Source organism: Phycodurus eques, unplaced genomic scaffold (genome assembly GCF_024500275.1).
Source record: "Phycodurus eques isolate BA_2022a unplaced genomic scaffold, UOR_Pequ_1.1 contig_24, whole genome shotgun sequence".
Lineage (NCBI taxonomy): Eukaryota > Metazoa > Chordata > Actinopteri > Syngnathiformes > Syngnathidae > Phycodurus > Phycodurus eques.
In genome coordinates this window covers 661,217-677,748 of record NW_026904021.1, presented here as the reverse complement: position 1 = coordinate 677,748, position 16,532 = coordinate 661,217, and the positions used below count along the sequence as shown (strand labels likewise).

At 45.0% G+C, this 16,532-nt stretch overlaps 1 non-coding gene across 1 annotated transcript; it reads left to right on the top strand.

The window, feature by feature from the left end:
- Nucleotides 1-14,925: 14,925 nt before the first annotated feature.
- On the top strand, nt 14,926-14,996 carry trnag-gcc (transfer RNA glycine (anticodon GCC)). Its single transcript has one exon. It is a non-coding gene; the product is annotated as a tRNA-Gly (tRNA).
- The last annotated feature ends 1,536 nt before the right edge of the window (nt 14,997-16,532 follow it).

Here is a 16,532-nt window from a genome sequence, read left to right as displayed (position 1 = left end):
ACATTTTTATTCATCGTACACCACCAGCATATGAAAGACTCAAATCCTCCTGCAACTTGGTCAGCCAATTTGTATTGATTTGGAACCCCACGAGGAACACCTATGGCGTCGATGTACGTTGGATTATTTTGCCCCTGCCAGGACAAATCTCTTTTTTGTCAATGTTCTAGATTAGACAAAAACATTGGTGCCCTTTCCATTAAATCTTGAACAGGCATAGGGTATACTGACACATGCAATATCAAAGTGACAATAACGCACAATCCAGATATATCTTTAGGTAATCTCTCAAACAGTCTATCATCTCCGCACCACCAACAGATGTCGCTCCGTGATACTGGCATAAAATTTGGTCCGACTTTTAAGGTTACTTTACACTGTGTCGTTCACAGTGTGGATAAATGAAGGTTAAAATAAAAATTAATGAAATGCAAAATAAAGTATTTTTATGAAATTTGACTCAAACTCAAAACTTTATTCATCAGAATCAACAAACAACATGTTTCCATTCATGTGAAGGGTGATACTGAGATCTCGACTGCAGTAAATGGGGCAGGTCTGGCTCAAAAGCAGTGGTTTTAATGCGCAAGATGTCACGCACGTGGGAGTCACTTAGTCTTGTCCTCACACGGTTCTTATTCATGTTCATGACTGAGAATGTCTTCTCACAAGTATGTCGAGCCAAACAAGCTCAACATTTTCTTAGCAAATGTACGAATCTCTTGGAACCTGTCTTTATCCAGCTGATGGTAAAAGTTGACAAGAGGGAGTTGTTGGTACCGGCTGCGACACTTCGTGTCACACTGCAGCTCAATGAGCTCCAACTGCAGGTGGGCTGGAACGTCACTGAGATCCACGGAAACGGTTTGGCACATAGAACTTTTTGGTGAACAATACAATGGAGTTTTATAGCTTTACCTCCTTCTTCGCTTTCTTTGTGACACACTCGGGTTGATAATCCACTGTGCTCGCCAACCATGGCAGGTGCGCCATCTGTAATAATCCCCGTGATTTTATTCCACTTTAATTTTATGTCATGTACGGCGGAACAAACAGAAGCAAATAAATCTTTCCCTCGTTTGGTCCTTAAGGCTCTGGAGGTCAAGTAGCTCTTCACACACGTTCATTTCACTGTCCACTCCTCTAAAAAAAATCAGTAATTGAGCGCTGTCGGATGCATCCGTGCTTTCGTCACAGGCTCACGAAAAAAATTCTAACTCCACTCCTTTTGCGTCCAACTGTCTCTTAATGTCAGAAGAAACTTCTTCGATCCTTCGTGACACAGTGCTACGAGCCAGGAAAACATTGGCGAACTTTTGCTTTTTCTCAGGACAAATGTTCTCCACCATTTTCATCACAGTTTTTAATAAATTCACCCTCAATAAAAGGTTTGCAGTGCTTGGCAATCAGCGTTGCCACCTCATAGCTTGCCTTTGTTGTATTTTCATTCGACTCACTGGCTCTTGTGAAAAAGTGTTGCTGTGCCGTTTAACCAGCTTCCAGTTGCTTCAATTTTTCACTGCGTTCGTTCCCATTTAGCTTGTCGTAATTAGCATGTGGTAGTACCTCTTTATATTGAACTCCTTGAAGACAGCCACAGTCTCTTGGCAAATTAGGCAGACGCAGTTGTTTCGAAACTCAGTGAAAAAATATTCAGACTTCCATTTGTCCTGGAAACGTCTGCCCTCGCTATCAACTTTCCTTTTCTTACTTCCAGTTGCCATTTTAGAAATGGGCAAAAAACAGATCATGCGCAAAACGGCCCCGCGAGAGTTCAGCCACAAGTTTACTGCCATCCTGTGGTGAAATATAAAATTGCGCGTGTATTTTGCACTGCCGGGCCACATATTATTGGTTTTATGACAGAGGCTTCGGGCCAGTGGAAATATGAACACGGGCCGGATTTGGCCCGGGGGCCGGACTTTGGGCATATCTGATGTAATCCATGTGAATGCGTTGGAAAGGGTATGTAGGCACTGGAAATGTACCTCTAGTAGGTTGCAATTGCCCTTGCGGATTATGTCGTGCACAGATCATGCATGCTCTACAATAATTCTTTGAATATAAATTAAAACCATAGGTTGTAAAGTGTCGATGTATCTGTGCCACCATCCCCCCTGTTGAGACATGTGACACACCATGGCTCAATATAGCAGCCCATTTAAATAGGTTCTTTGGAAGTATTTGTTTTCCTTCTGTGCTAATGTAAATTTCATTTTGTAGCCTTGAACCTTGTTTTTCCCGATAATCCCGTTCTTGTTGTGGACTCTGTTGTTGCCTATCTTTTAGTGTTTGGTCATCTAAGGTTTGTTGTTCAATTTGTTTTATTAAACCCAAAAATGGTTTATAGGCTGCTTTTTTCGCGGTTTTGTCAGCAAATGCATTCCCTCGAGAAATCTTGTCAGTGCCAGATGTATGTGCAACACATTTACAAATTGCCACTTTTCGTGGATGTTGCACTGCCTGTAACAATTGTTTAAGTAATTCAGCATCTGTTACTGGTTTCCCTGTTGAAGTAATCATTCCTCTGTTATCCCAATATTGTGCAAACACATGAACTGTGGAATACGCATATTGGCTATCAGTAAAGATTGTAACATCCTTATCTATCATCATTTTGTATGCCTCGGTTAATGCTACTTATTCAGCAGCTTGGGCAGAGGAGTGTGACGGTAGTGACTCAGCTTTTAGCACAACAGTATCAGTTACTACTGCGTATCCTGTTTTTATCTTTCCTAGTTCATCTTTTTTCGAAGAACCATCTACATATAGAACCTGTCCATCATTCAATGGTTGATCTTTCAAATCACTTCTACATTTAGCAGTTTGTTCAGCCAATTCCTGACAATCATGCTGCGTGCCATCATCAGGTAAGGGTATTAGTGTGGCTGGATTTAAGGTTGTGCATCGCTCAACAATCAAATTTGGTTGTGACAGCAAGATGGCCATGCAAGATAAATGTCCTGCAGGTGATAAAAACGCCATATTCGTTTGCAATAGGAGAGCAGACACTGTATGTGGGACCTTAAGAGTTAATGGATGAAATAACACAATCGTGGAACTGCTCTATATTTCCATCGAAGCTGCCACAACTGCTCCGACACAATGCAGTAATGCACACGTCACGCTGTCCAATTTAGTAAAAAAATAAGACCATGGTCTTAGCTTATCACCGTATTGTTGTGTAAGTACGGAGGTCATGTAATAGCTTTTACAATCTACCATTTGAATGAATGTTTTATCATTAAATTTGGAAGGCCGAGTGCAGCACTGGACACCAAATGTTTAATGTTACAGAAGGCCTTTTCTGCCTCTGTATTTCATTAAACAGGTGACGTTATTTTAAGGTTGTCTTCATACATTAATTTTGACAATGGTGCAATAATTTCTTCATAGTTTGGAATCCATGCTCTACAATAATTTGTCAGTCCTAAAAATGACATCATATGCTTCTTTGTTTGTGGTTTAGGGGCTTTTAAAACTATCGCTTTTCTGTCTTCTAATAGTCCTTCCTCCCACACTTAGATTATGTCCTAGATATTTGACTTTTTTTTTACACCATTGCAATTTATATTTGTTAACTTTATGTCCCTCCTCTGCTAGATGACACAGTAAGGCCAATGAATCTTTGATGCATGTCTCTCCATCTGGAGATGCCAAAAGCACATCATCGACATATAGTAAAATTTGGGGAAGTGAATTTAGACATGCTTGTTATTATCACTTGTGAATAAATGGTTGGACTTTCACAGTAACCTTGTGGTAATCTAGTAAATGTATATTTTTTCCCTCAAATTTAAATGCAAACCAAAATTGACTGTTCTTTTCTATTGGTATAGAAAAGAAAGCATTGCTTATGCCAATATTTCTTCATCAATTTCAGTGAGGATCATTTGGTCTAATCATGCATGTGTCTCCCTTCATCAGCCTGCGTTGTCCAAAACATCGCATTCCTGATTAGACCAGTTGAATAGTTCCATTGTGACCCAAAATTTTTGCACAATGAAATATGTGGGACACATGTATTTTTATACAGTTCCTTTAATTTGTCCGGTAAAATAATTCCTGCCGCGACTTTTGCTTCATTGTCAGAGTACAGATAATCCACAGTCATGTTATCAGGTGTCGCATGTCGTAACTTGTTTTCATATACTGGGTCTGGCATTGGCGTGTTTTTGTACCACAGAGTTATATGCAGCTCATCATTTTTTTTTTAATCTTTTATTTTTGTGATAAGCTGCAAGGCTGCAGACAACAGGGCCTCTCCCATGTTTAATGGTGGTTTGTCTGGGATATCGATTGTGTAATAGAATGTATTCTCTCTGCTTTCCAGTGTCATATAGAGGTCGTCTCTTTTTAATTCATGTTTTCGTTTCACGAAAATATTTACATTTGATGATGGAATGAGTACAAATCCTAGTTGGAATAAACCATCTCTTCCCAACAAATTCACAAGGCACTCCGGGACTTCGAAAATTGGCATTCTACAAGTTCTCCCCTGTGGGTCTCTAATCCACATAGGCTCAAATTCCATGGCAAAAGTAATTTGCCCATTTGCAGACCTAACTATTGCCTTATGCCCCGATAGTTTGGAACCTGGAATCTTTTCCCGACATGCTTTTGTATCGCAAAGAAATTTCATTTCTTTCCCATTTACTGACAAGGTTATTTCAGTTTTTTTTCTGTGTCCAAACTCAAAATGTCCTGTAAATTGAAATCCACTTCCTCATTCTCTGTAATGTTTAAACAAGAGGATTTGTTGAGTTGGGAAGCAGGCTGGCTTAGTCATGCGGTTGTTTGTCCGTATTCTCTGTTATTTTTCTTAGGGCAGTTACGTGCGATGTGGCCTTTATCTCCACAGCACCAACAGATGGTATTATCATAATAATTTCGACCATATCTTACTCTCCCACGGCCTCTGCTGCGTCCTCTAAAATTATCTCTCTCTCTGCCTTGATAGTAAATTTCTGCTCCTTCGTTGAGGAAGACATCTATCTTCTTTTTTTTTGTTTTAACATTCTTTCTGCGTGGAGGGCATGATTAACATATTCCTCCAGAGCGCCAGTTGCTAGGTTTATCCAATGTTTATCAACCCATTTGTTAATGTGTTCTCTCGAATTCGCATGTAAAGCATTTTTCAACTGTTGTTGATAAGGGCCCTGAGGATTGGCATCCTCAATCAATCCGCTGTTTGGTTTAAAACAAGCGGTCATTCTAATCCTGTTTTCTTCAAAAAGTTCATCGTCTTTTTGTTTCACCCTACTAATTTCCGTGGAATTCGCCCTTTTGCGGAACCTGGTTATGGCTCTCTCTATCAAGGCTCTAACTCGATGTTGTAATTCTCTGTCATTATGTGGCATTATAACACCATGGTGTTTTGGATCCCAATCTCCTCGGCAAAGATGCCAATCAAGCCCCATTGCAGTCATCCAAATTTGTTGACTTTCTGTTCCATTTAAATGATAGGACTGTCTATGATTTTCCATTTCCTGAACAAACTGGACAATGTCTACTTCGTAGGGTGTGATGCCGGCTACGGCCTTTTTCACATCCTCATTAGTCCAGGTCCTACAGACCAAAATAGTTTCTTTTTTGTCCTCTTGGACGTTTGAATTTGCCACCTCAATCATTCTTTTCACACTTTTTTCTCAACCATCTTTTTCTCACTTACTCTTACCGCTGGTCCTGTCTCGTCATCTTTCTGTCTTTGAAACAACATTTCTTTATCCCGACCTGCCTGTCTTTTCTGTTCACTTTCTAAGTCCTTCTTTTTCTTACTTCCTTTTTCTCTTTTAGACGCCATGCTTAGCCAGAAGAATAAGTCGTCATATCCCATCGCAGTCATCCAAATTTGTTGAGTTTCTGCTCCATTTAAATGATAGGAATGTCTCAGATTTTCCATGTCCTCAACAAACTGGACAATGTCTACTTTGTAGGGTGTGAGGCCGGCTACGGCCTTTTTCACATCCTCATTAGTCCACGTTCTATAGACCAAAATAGTTTCTTTGTGGTCCTCTTGTACATTGGGATTTGCCACCTCAATCATTGGATATAAGTCCATGTCACCCTCGTTTAAGGTTACATTTTTTATTTTGGGAATGGGAGAAAATGTTTCCCCCATAGTTTTAGACCAATTCATTTGTACTCCTCCTGATCGCAAAACTCGTTGAGTTTCTGACTCACAAGTTGGAGGAAGTTCATGAGGTGGCAAAACCGGGTACAACGGTGCTGATGCTTTTGTCTCATAATTTTTTTCACAATGTTTTTCAACCATCTTCGTTTTGTCAATTCTTATCATTGGTCCTGTCTCGTCATCTTCCTGTCTTTGGAACAATATATTTTTATCCCTGCCTGTTTGCTCTTTTTGTTCATTTGTTCAGTATTTATTTTTCTCATCTCCTCTTTCTCTTTTAGACGCCATGTTTAGCCAAAAAAGTAAGTCGTCAAATCCATCTTTTTTCATTTGTGAAATTTTTGTGTCGACACTTTATTTCGTTTCAAAGTTGAACTAATTTTTGAGAATTTACTTGGCCAGCGAAAGCGTATTTGGTTATCCACGTGTTTAAATGTTTTATCTTGGAAGGGTTGTCGCTCAGGCCATGGGTGAGAGCAGAGCCAAAGTCGCTGCAACAATTGCTGAAAGTTCCGCTGAGGTTAAACCCCGATCTTATGGGCGCAGGGCCAGGGAGTGAGGAGAGAATGTTCAGTGATACCTTTGAGAGGGCAGGAATAAGTACGATTGGGGATTTATTAGATGGGAGCGGGAACTATGACATTGTCAGGGTTTGGATTCTGTTTCAGTTGCGGGTAGTCCTCTTCCGCAGAGCGGTTGTTTTGCGCTTGGCTGGAAGAATCAAGGAATCCATACTCCGGAATTGGGGGTCTTTTCTGGAGGGTTCATCCTCTGGCTCCCGGGGCGCAGCGGGATGTCGGTTTTGTGCTGGTCGACGGGACAAGGTTTTTTGGTTTGTCGGAGTGTAGCACAAAATGACTTTACAGGGTTTTGATAGCCGGAGTGTTCCGGAGACCTGCAGCGGAACGCACATGGACACGGACGTTCTGCACTGACCATTACATCTATCTGGGCCAACATATTCAATTGGTATACCGCACCAAAGGTCAGTAATACTGACTTCAAATTACGACACAGAATCATATTCGCTTGCACAACACTCAATGGAATTTCTCCTAGCGTTTATAGCAGGGACTGTATGGTGTGTAAAGAGGCACGAGGACTACGAACATCTTGTCCTCGAGTGCAGAGCCGTCCGTGAGTTCCGTTCTAGGTTGGAGGATCTCCTCGCAAGGAGGCTGGGCCTGAGGCTTCCCCACCCCGGTGGCACGTGAGGCTGGTGATCATAATGTCGTGTTTTTCCTATTTGGTTTTGTCACATCATCTTTCTCGTCGTCATTATCATTGCAAGCCATCAATAGACCAGCGATCCGGTTACTTCTGGCCATTGCTTGTCACACGGTCATCGTCACGAGGAATATCGACTTGCATGACAAGGGCACCGGCAATCATTGGGCGATCTTCAAGGCTCAAGTTGAATCCCACTTCACTCTCCTACATGGCTGCTCTGCCAGCTGTTTTGTGGACTGTATCGCAAAAAACAATGGTCTTGTGAGAGTTTTGCCGACTGGTCACCGCTTTTGATGACATGTACATATTGTAAATAATGAATTTTTTGATAATTAAAATTTAAAAAAAAAAAAAAAACGCCCGATCTTGACTGATCTTGGAAGCTAAGCAGGGGCGGGCCTGTTAGTACTTGGATGGGAGACCACATGGTATTCCCAGGTGGTCTCCCACTTTAGATTCGCGTGGAATCGTATTATTATCGGTGGTTGACATAAATTATAATGCAGTCATTCTCTCTCTTATGACTTACCGTCTCTTTATTAGGAGACAGAAACTTCACATACACTTTTTAAACATCCCGTTTCTCCTTTTCCTACAGTAAAAAAAAAAAAATCTCTACACATATATCTATATATACATTTATATATATATATATATATATATATATATATATATATATATATATATATATATATATATATATATATATATATAATTATATTATATATAATTATATATTATTATATTATATTATAAAATGATAAAATTGTGACGTATCACAATTTTATCACATCAGTGCTTTTAATTGGCTCGAGGCTAAGGATACGAAGGTATGGATTTTTAAATGATACGTAATTATTGCAATGAAAGGTTACCAGTAATGTGGTCATGTCGATGCCAATTTTGTGTTTTTTTTTTTTTTTTGACAATTGTGCAAATGATGCACAGTCCTCTAGCAATTTAGAGCAATTTGAAATGATTGATCGAGCAATAATCTGGTACAGTGACAATTGTGCAAAACGCGAAGAGACTTCGAAAGATTTAAGCAGTATAAAGCGACTCGTAGTGCGATAATCTGGAACAGTGTCAATTGTGCAAATGGTGCAGATATTTCTCAAGCACATGAGTGGCCAGTATTGGTCAACAACAGATATGCAAATTGTGCAGAGTGGCGAGACTACTCCAGTGAATGCACGAATAATGTATAATTGGGCCCCTCCTTGAGCCGTCACCTTGTCGTGGTGGAGGGGTTTGTGTTTGTGTCCCAGTGATCCTAGGAGCTAAGTTGTCTGGGGCGTTATGCCCCTGGCAGGTTCACCCATGACAAACAGGTCCGAGGTGAGGGACCAGACAAAGCACGGCTCAAAGACCCCTTATGATGACGACAAACAATGGACTTCGTTTTCCCTTGCCCGGACGCGGGTCACCGGGGGCCCCCACTGGAGCCAGGCCTGCTGGTGGGGCTCGAAGGCGAGCGCCTGGTGGCCGGGCCTGCACCCATGGGGCAGAACCCGAGCGGTGTTCTGTTATTGAACTTCTGTGCTCGTCATGGATTGTCCATAACGAACACCATGTTCAAGCATAAGGGTGTCCACACGTGTACATGGCACCAGGACACCTTAGGTCGCAGTTCGATGATCGCCTTTGTGGTCGTGTCATCGGACTTGCGGTCACATGTCTTGGACACTCGGGTGAAGAGAGGGGCGGAGCTGTCAACTGATCACCACCTGGTGGTGAGTTGGCTCCGATGGTGGGGGAAGATGCCGGTCCGACGTGGCAGGCCCAACCGTATTGTGAGGGTCTGCTGTGAACGTCTGGCAGAATCCCCTGTCAGAAGGAGTTTCAACTCCCACCTCCGACAGAACTTTGCTCATGTTCCGGGGGAGGCTGGGGACATCCAGTCCGAGTGGACCCTGTTCCATGCCTCCATTGCTGAGGCGGCCGACCTGAGCTGTGGCCGTAAGGTGGTCGGTGCCTGTCGTGGCGGCAATCCCAAGCTGAAGAAGGAGTCCTATTGGGCCTTTTTGGCCTGTGGGACTCCTGAGGCAGCTGATGGGTACCGGCTGGCCTAGCGGAATGCAGCTCTGGTGGTCGCTGAAGCAAAAACACGGGTATGGGAGGAGTTCGGTGAGGCCATGGAGAAAGACTTCCGGACGGCTTCGAGGAAATTCTGGTCCACCATCCGACGTCTCAGGAGAGGAAAGCAGTGCACCACCAACACTGTGTATAGTGGGGATGGGGCGCTGCTGACCTCGACTCCGGACGTTGTGAGTCGGTGGGGAGAATACTTCGAAGACCTCCTCAATTCCACCGACACGCCTTCCCATGAGGAAGCATAGTGTGGGTTCTCTGAGTCGGGCTCTCCTATCTCTGGGTTTGAGGTCACCGAGGTAGTTAAAAAGCTCCTCGGTGGCAGGGCCCCGGGGGTGGATGAGATTCGCCCGGAGTTCCTAAAGGCTCTGGATGTTGTGGGGCTGTCCTGGTTGACACGCCTCTGCAACATCGCGTGGACATCGGGGACAGTGCCTCTGGATTGGCAGACTGGGAGGGTGTGTTCCAACTATAGGGGGATCACACTGCTCAGCCTCCCTGGTAAGGTCTATTCAGGGGTGCTGGAGAGGAGGCTCCGACGGGAAGTCGAATCTCAGATTCAGGAGGAGCAGTGTGGTTGTCGTCCTGGCCGTGGAACAGTGGGCCAGCTCTACACACTCGGCAGAGTCCTCGAGGGTGCATGGGAGTTCGCCCAACCAGTCTACATGTGTTTTGTGGAGAAAGCGTTGGACCGTGTCCCTCGGGGAGTCCTGTGGAGGGTGGTTCAGGGGTATGGGGTACCGAACCCCCTGATACGGGCTGTTCGGTCCCTGTACGACCGAAGTCAGAGTTTGGTCCGCATATCCGGCAGTAAGTCGGACTTGTTCCCGGTGAGGGTTGGACTCCACCAAGGCTGCCCTTTATCGCCGATTCTGTTCATAACTTTTATGGACAGAATTTCTAGGCGCAGCCAAGGCGTATAGGGGGTCCGGTTTGGTGGCCTCAGTATTGCATCTATGCTTTTTGCTGATGATGTGGTTCTGTTGGCTTCATCAAGCCGTGAGCTCCAACTCTCACTGGACCAGTTCGCAGCCGAGTGTGAAGCGGCTGGGATGAGAATCAGCACCTCCAAATCTGAGACCATGGTCCTCAGTCGGAAAAGGGTGGCATGCCCTCTCCAGGTCGGGGATGAGATCCTGCCCCAAGTGGAGGAGTTCAAGTATCTTGGGGTCTTGTTCACGAGTGAGGGATGAATGGAACGGGAGATCGACAGACGGATCGGTGCAGCGTCTGCAGTGATGCAGACTTTGTATCGGTCCGTTGTGGTAAAGAAGGAGCTAAGCCAAAAGGCGAAGCTCTCAATTTACCGGTCGATCTTCGTTCCTACCCTCACCTATGGTCCTGAGCTGTGGGTCGTGACCGAAAGAACGAGATCCCGGATACAAGCGGCCGAAATGAGTTTCCTCCGCAGGGTGTCCGGGCTCTCCCTTAGAGATAGGGTGAGAAGCTTGGTCATCCGGGAGGATCTCAGAGTAGAGCCGCTGCTCCTCCGCATTGAGAGGAGCCATATGAGGTGGCTGGGGCATCTGATTCGGATGCCTCCCGGACGCCTCCCTGGTGAGGTGTTCCGGGCACGTCCCACCGGGAGGAGACCCCGGGGACGATCCAGGACACGCTGGAGAGACTACGTCCTTCGGCTGGCCTGGGAACGCCTCGGGATCCCTCCAGAAGAGCTGGATGAAGTGGCTGGGGAGAGGGAAGTCTGGGCGTCCCTGCTAAAGCTACTGCCCCCGCGACCCGACCCGGATAAGCGGTAGAAAATGGATGGATGGATGGATGGATATATAATTGGCCCGACAGAGATGGGACAACAATCTCAAGACAAATTGGCAGCATGTTACAATGCAATTGTAAGTGAACTGTTTAAGAAGTTAAGAGCAAGCGGGATGAATGTGTTGGAATGTCTGCTAGTTTTAGTTTGCATTGTTCGATAGCACTTACCTGGGGGAAGGAGCTGGAAGAAGAAAATTATATATTACTCGTGCACTCACTGTAGTAGTCTCGCCACGCTGCACTATTTGTATATCTGTTGTTGACCAAGACTGGCCACTCATGCCAGTAGCATCTGCTCCAATTGCACACTGATTGAAGAAAATCTGCAACATTTGCACAATAAACATTATCCCAGATTATCGCACAACTCGCTTGAAGTCTCGGCGTCCTTTGCACAATGGTCATTGCACCGGACTATTGCAATATTAGTCTTTCGAACTGCTCTAAATGCTAGAGGACTCTGCATCTTTTTGCACAATTGTCAAAAAAAAAATGTACTGGCATTACCAGATAACTAGCAACCCTAAATTGCTCAGTGACTGTTTTTTGTCAATGTTTTTTGTCATCATAATAATAATAAATGCTATTTAATTCTGCAGGCACGTGCAAACATAAAGGAACGTAAACAACAATTTTCTACGCACAAATGAGGTATCAAAAGTTCCGTCTCGGCCACTCTTTATCAGACCTTTAATCAGATGACATTGGAGTGTTTGGAAAACAATTCAGTAAATATTTTGAAAATGGAAGCTTAAAAAGACACACAAAGACACCGTCCGGAAGTCGTTCTCCATGGCCTCACCAAACTCCTCCCATGCCCGGGTTTTTGCCTCAGCGACCACCAAAGCCGCATTCCGCTTGGTCAGCCGGTACCCATCAGCTGCCTCAGGAGTCCCACAGTCCAAAAAGGTCTGACAGGACTCCTTCTTCATCTTGACAGCATCCCTCACCGCTGGTTTCCACCAACGGGTTCGGGGATTTCCGCCACGACAGGCACCGACTACCTTCCGGACACAGCTCCGGTCGGCTGCCTCGGCAATAGAGGCGCTGAGCATGGGCCACTCTGACTCAATTTCCCCCGCCTCCCCCAGGACGTGGGTGAAGTTCTGCCGGAGGTGGGAGTTGAAACTCCTTCTGACAGGGGATTCTGTCAGACGTTCCCAGCAGACCCTCACAATACGTTTGGGCCTGCCACTTTGGACCGGCATCTTCCCCACCATCGGAGCCAACTCACCACCAGGTGGTGATCAGTTGACAGCTCCGCCCCTCTCTTCACCCGAGTGTCCAAGACATGCGGCCGCAAGTCCGATGACAAGACCACAAAGTCGATCATCGAACTGCGACCTAAGGTGTCCTGGTGCCAAGTGCACGTGTGAACACCCTTATGCTTGAACATGGTGTTCCTTATGGACAATCCGTGGTGAGCGCAGAAGTCCAATAAAAGAACACCACTCGGGTTCTGATCGGGGGGGCCGTTCTTCCCAATCACACCCTTCCAGGTCTCACTGTCATTGCCCACGTGAGCATTGTCCACCAGCAGAATGATGGAGTCCCCAGCATGAGCGCTTCCAGCATCCCCTCTAAGGACTCCAAAGAGGGTGGGTACTCTGAACTGCTGTTTGGTGCATAGGCACAAATAACAGTCAGGACCCATCCCCCACCCGAAGGCGGAGGGAGGCTACCGTCTCGTCCACCGGGGTGAACCCCAACGTACAGGCCGGGGGGCAATAAGTATATCCACACCTGCTCGGCGCCTCTCACCATGGGCAACTCCAGAGTGGAAGAGAGCCCAACCCCTCTCGATAGGACTGGTAGCAGAGCCTAAGCTGTGCGTAGAGGCGAGTCCGACTACATCGAGTCGGAACTTCTCAACCTCACACACCAGCTCGGGCTCCTTCCCTGTCAGAGAGGTGACATTCTGTGGCAGCCGTGGCCCATGGTTAGGATCATCGCCTGCCACCGTGGGGCCCCCTGCCCCCTGCTCCAGTGTGTTCCACTAACATGTGTATGTGTTCACTGTGATGGGTTAAATGCAGAGAACAAATTTCGTGTACATGCATGCATGTTCATCACAATAAAAGGTGATTCGTCTTCATCGCCTTCGTCCCCCACCTCCAGGCCTGGCTCCAGAGAGGGGCCCCAGTGACCCGCGGCCAGGCAAGGGAAACCTTGATCCATATATTTTGTTCGTCATCGGGTTTTTGGAGCCGTGCTTTGTCTGGCCCCTCACCGAGGACCTGTTTGCCATGGGTGACCCTACCAGGGGCGTGAAGCCCCAGACAACTTAGCTCCTAGGATCATTGGGACACACAAACCCCTCCACCGCGATAAGGTGACGGCTCAAGGAGAGGGGATGCCTTGTTTTCCAATCATTTAGTGATGTCCATATCAAATAAATGAATAATTGATTGAACTAGACTGTCAAGAAGCTGTGACTTTTCGTGGTTAACTCGAAAGTGTGCGGTATATGTGATCATAATAAAATACGCTTCCAACAGGAAGAGGAACTCAATTTACTTCTATCTCAAATCCATTTTCCCCATTGAAAATAATTGAAATGCTTTTAAAGTGGCACGAAGGCAGGCCCAAAAAATGGCATGTAGATTCAACACACCACAGAGAAGGAAGCATCTCATTTGTGTCAAAGGCCTGGGGTGTTCAAGGGTTTTTCCGCAAAAATTACAAAGAGTTGTTCCCTTTATTCTGTTTACCTTTCCAGATACAGGCCTACAGATCAGATGTTACACCAAGATTCCGCACTGTATTTCGTATGTACCACTTTCCTCGCAATTCTGGCAACTCTCCACACTTGAAAACCTTGTTGCCTTCATAACGTATCTTCTGAAACTCGGATCTGGGGTTGTTCTCATATACAATTCTAAAGGTGACCACACATAAAAGTCACAGAATTGTGATTTTGGTAACATTAATCTGGCACAGTACTTGAATGTAATTGTTATGCTGTCTGTTAAGTCGCAGTGTCATGTGTGAGGGTGAGGAAGCAACCAAGCAAAATTATTTTTCTTTTGATCGTTCTAAATCTGTCCTGTCTTTTTCCAAGTCGGGACATTTGATCTGCGAGCACGCAGAGCAGCAACATTCACAGGACACCTTCCTGTCAGGTGATGCACCGATATGAGGGGACTGTGAAAAGAATGCAGAGTGCACTGGGGGTGACACACATATATCGATATATATATATATATATATATATATATATATATATATATATATATATATATATATATATATATATATATATATATATATATATATATATATATATATATATATATATATATATATGTGTGTGATACAGCACAATGTTATCACATCAGGGCTTTTAATTGACTCGAGGCTAAGGATACAAAGGTATGGATTTTTAAATGATACGTAATTATTGCACATTATTGTGTGGACCCCAAAGCCACAGTTTATGAACCCGAACCACTTCTGAGGAATACATTACAGTGGAGTGAATGGCAGTATTTGTCGGAGTAGATAATGTAGAGTAAATAAAATCGGAATCAGCAGAATCAAAATCAGAATCATCTTTTTTTGCCAAGGATGTCAAAAGCAAACAAGGAATTTGTCTCCGGGAGTTGGAGCCGCACGAGCGCGACAACGGACAGCCATTCGACAAAAAATGCATTCGAGAGCATTGGAATGTAGTCAAAGTGCAAGAGCCACCATACCAAGCATTGGTGGTTCATTGGTAGAATTCTCGCCTGCCACGCGGGAGGCCCGGTTCCGATTCCCGGCCAATGCAGCTTGACCATTTTGTGTATATTACTCTCTATTTGAGGTAAAAGAGTACAAACTCCTTCTGCTTGCAAAACACACGTTTTCCCCGACCTGTACTGGACGACCGAGGACAGGAACAAAGTGTTTGTTGGTCACATCTTGTCAGAAGTGGGTCATATGCGTAGACTTTGCGAACGTAATTCACCAACTTGGCGCGCTTGGCCAGCCTCATAAACATCCCTTGTGTTGTTTCATGGAAGTGTCGGGCAGAAACAATGATAACACCCTAGTTGTACCAATTTCTGTTGGACTGGAAAGCCAAGGAGAGGAAACAGACAGTTTTTGTCAGTCTAATCACACAAGAAGCAGAATTTCAACCCGCATACCCGTAGATCTTACAACCTGAATGGAGTTGCTTGGACTGCTCAGCCACTCCGACAGACTTCGATTGTGTTGTTTTTCATTGCATCATAGTTTTCTGATGTTTATATGCATGCCAGTGCCTCTGACTTACTGACTCAATACTTTTTACTTTTTACATTACCAGCACACCCTCACAATACGTAATTCTCTTTCAGGTCGAACTGACATCTGCCCCCAACATCGAAGCAAACACACCACCCAGTGGGTATCAGATTGCATCTCCGCCCCTCTTTTGACATTAGTGTCCAAAAAATGCGACAGCAAGCCCGATGACATGACCACAAAGTTGATCATCAAACTGCGGCTTTAGGTTGTTCTGGTGTCAAGTGCTCATCTGGAAACCCTGATGTGTGAACATGGTTTTCATTATTGACAGTCTACGATGAGCACATTATTCCTATTCGTAAGTACGACTCGTGCTCAGATCGGGGAGGGGTGAGGAGGCGTTCGCCTTTATCACGCCCTTCCGGGTCACATTGTCACTCGCCATGTGAGCATTTAATTCCACCAGCAGAGGAGCACTCACAAAAAGGAAAGGAACGACAGAATGGACACATTGTTTTTATACACTAGACACTGTCAGGAGTAAGATTTGAACCTATTGCTCCATAGAGACTGCAATCTGAACACAGCGCCTTAGACTGTTCAGCCATCCTGACAGTTGTATAGTATGTTGTTTAGAAGGAACAAAGGGTCCGGGTCTTTATTCACCCCGGGGGGTCTGCTCATCCGGTGGGCGACCCGTTTGATAGCATTGGAATGTGGTCAAAGTGCAAGTGCCACCATACCAAGCATTGGTGGTTCAGTGGTAGAATTCACGCGGGAGGCCCGGGTTCGATTCCCGGCCAATGCAGCGTGACCGTTTTGTGTATATTAAGCTCTATTTGAGGTAAATGAGTCCAAACTCCTTCTGCCTGCAAAACACACATTTTCCCCTACCGTTACTGGACTACCGAGGACAGGAACCAAGTGTTTGTTGGCCACATCTTGTCAGAAGTGGGTCATATGCGTCGACTTTGCGAACGTAATTCACCAACTTGGCGCGCATGGCAATGAATGTAGATTCCGCGAGGGACCTCTTCTGAATTTTTCTTAAACCCCAGTGTGAACACTGGACATTACTGCAGTGCTGTCATAA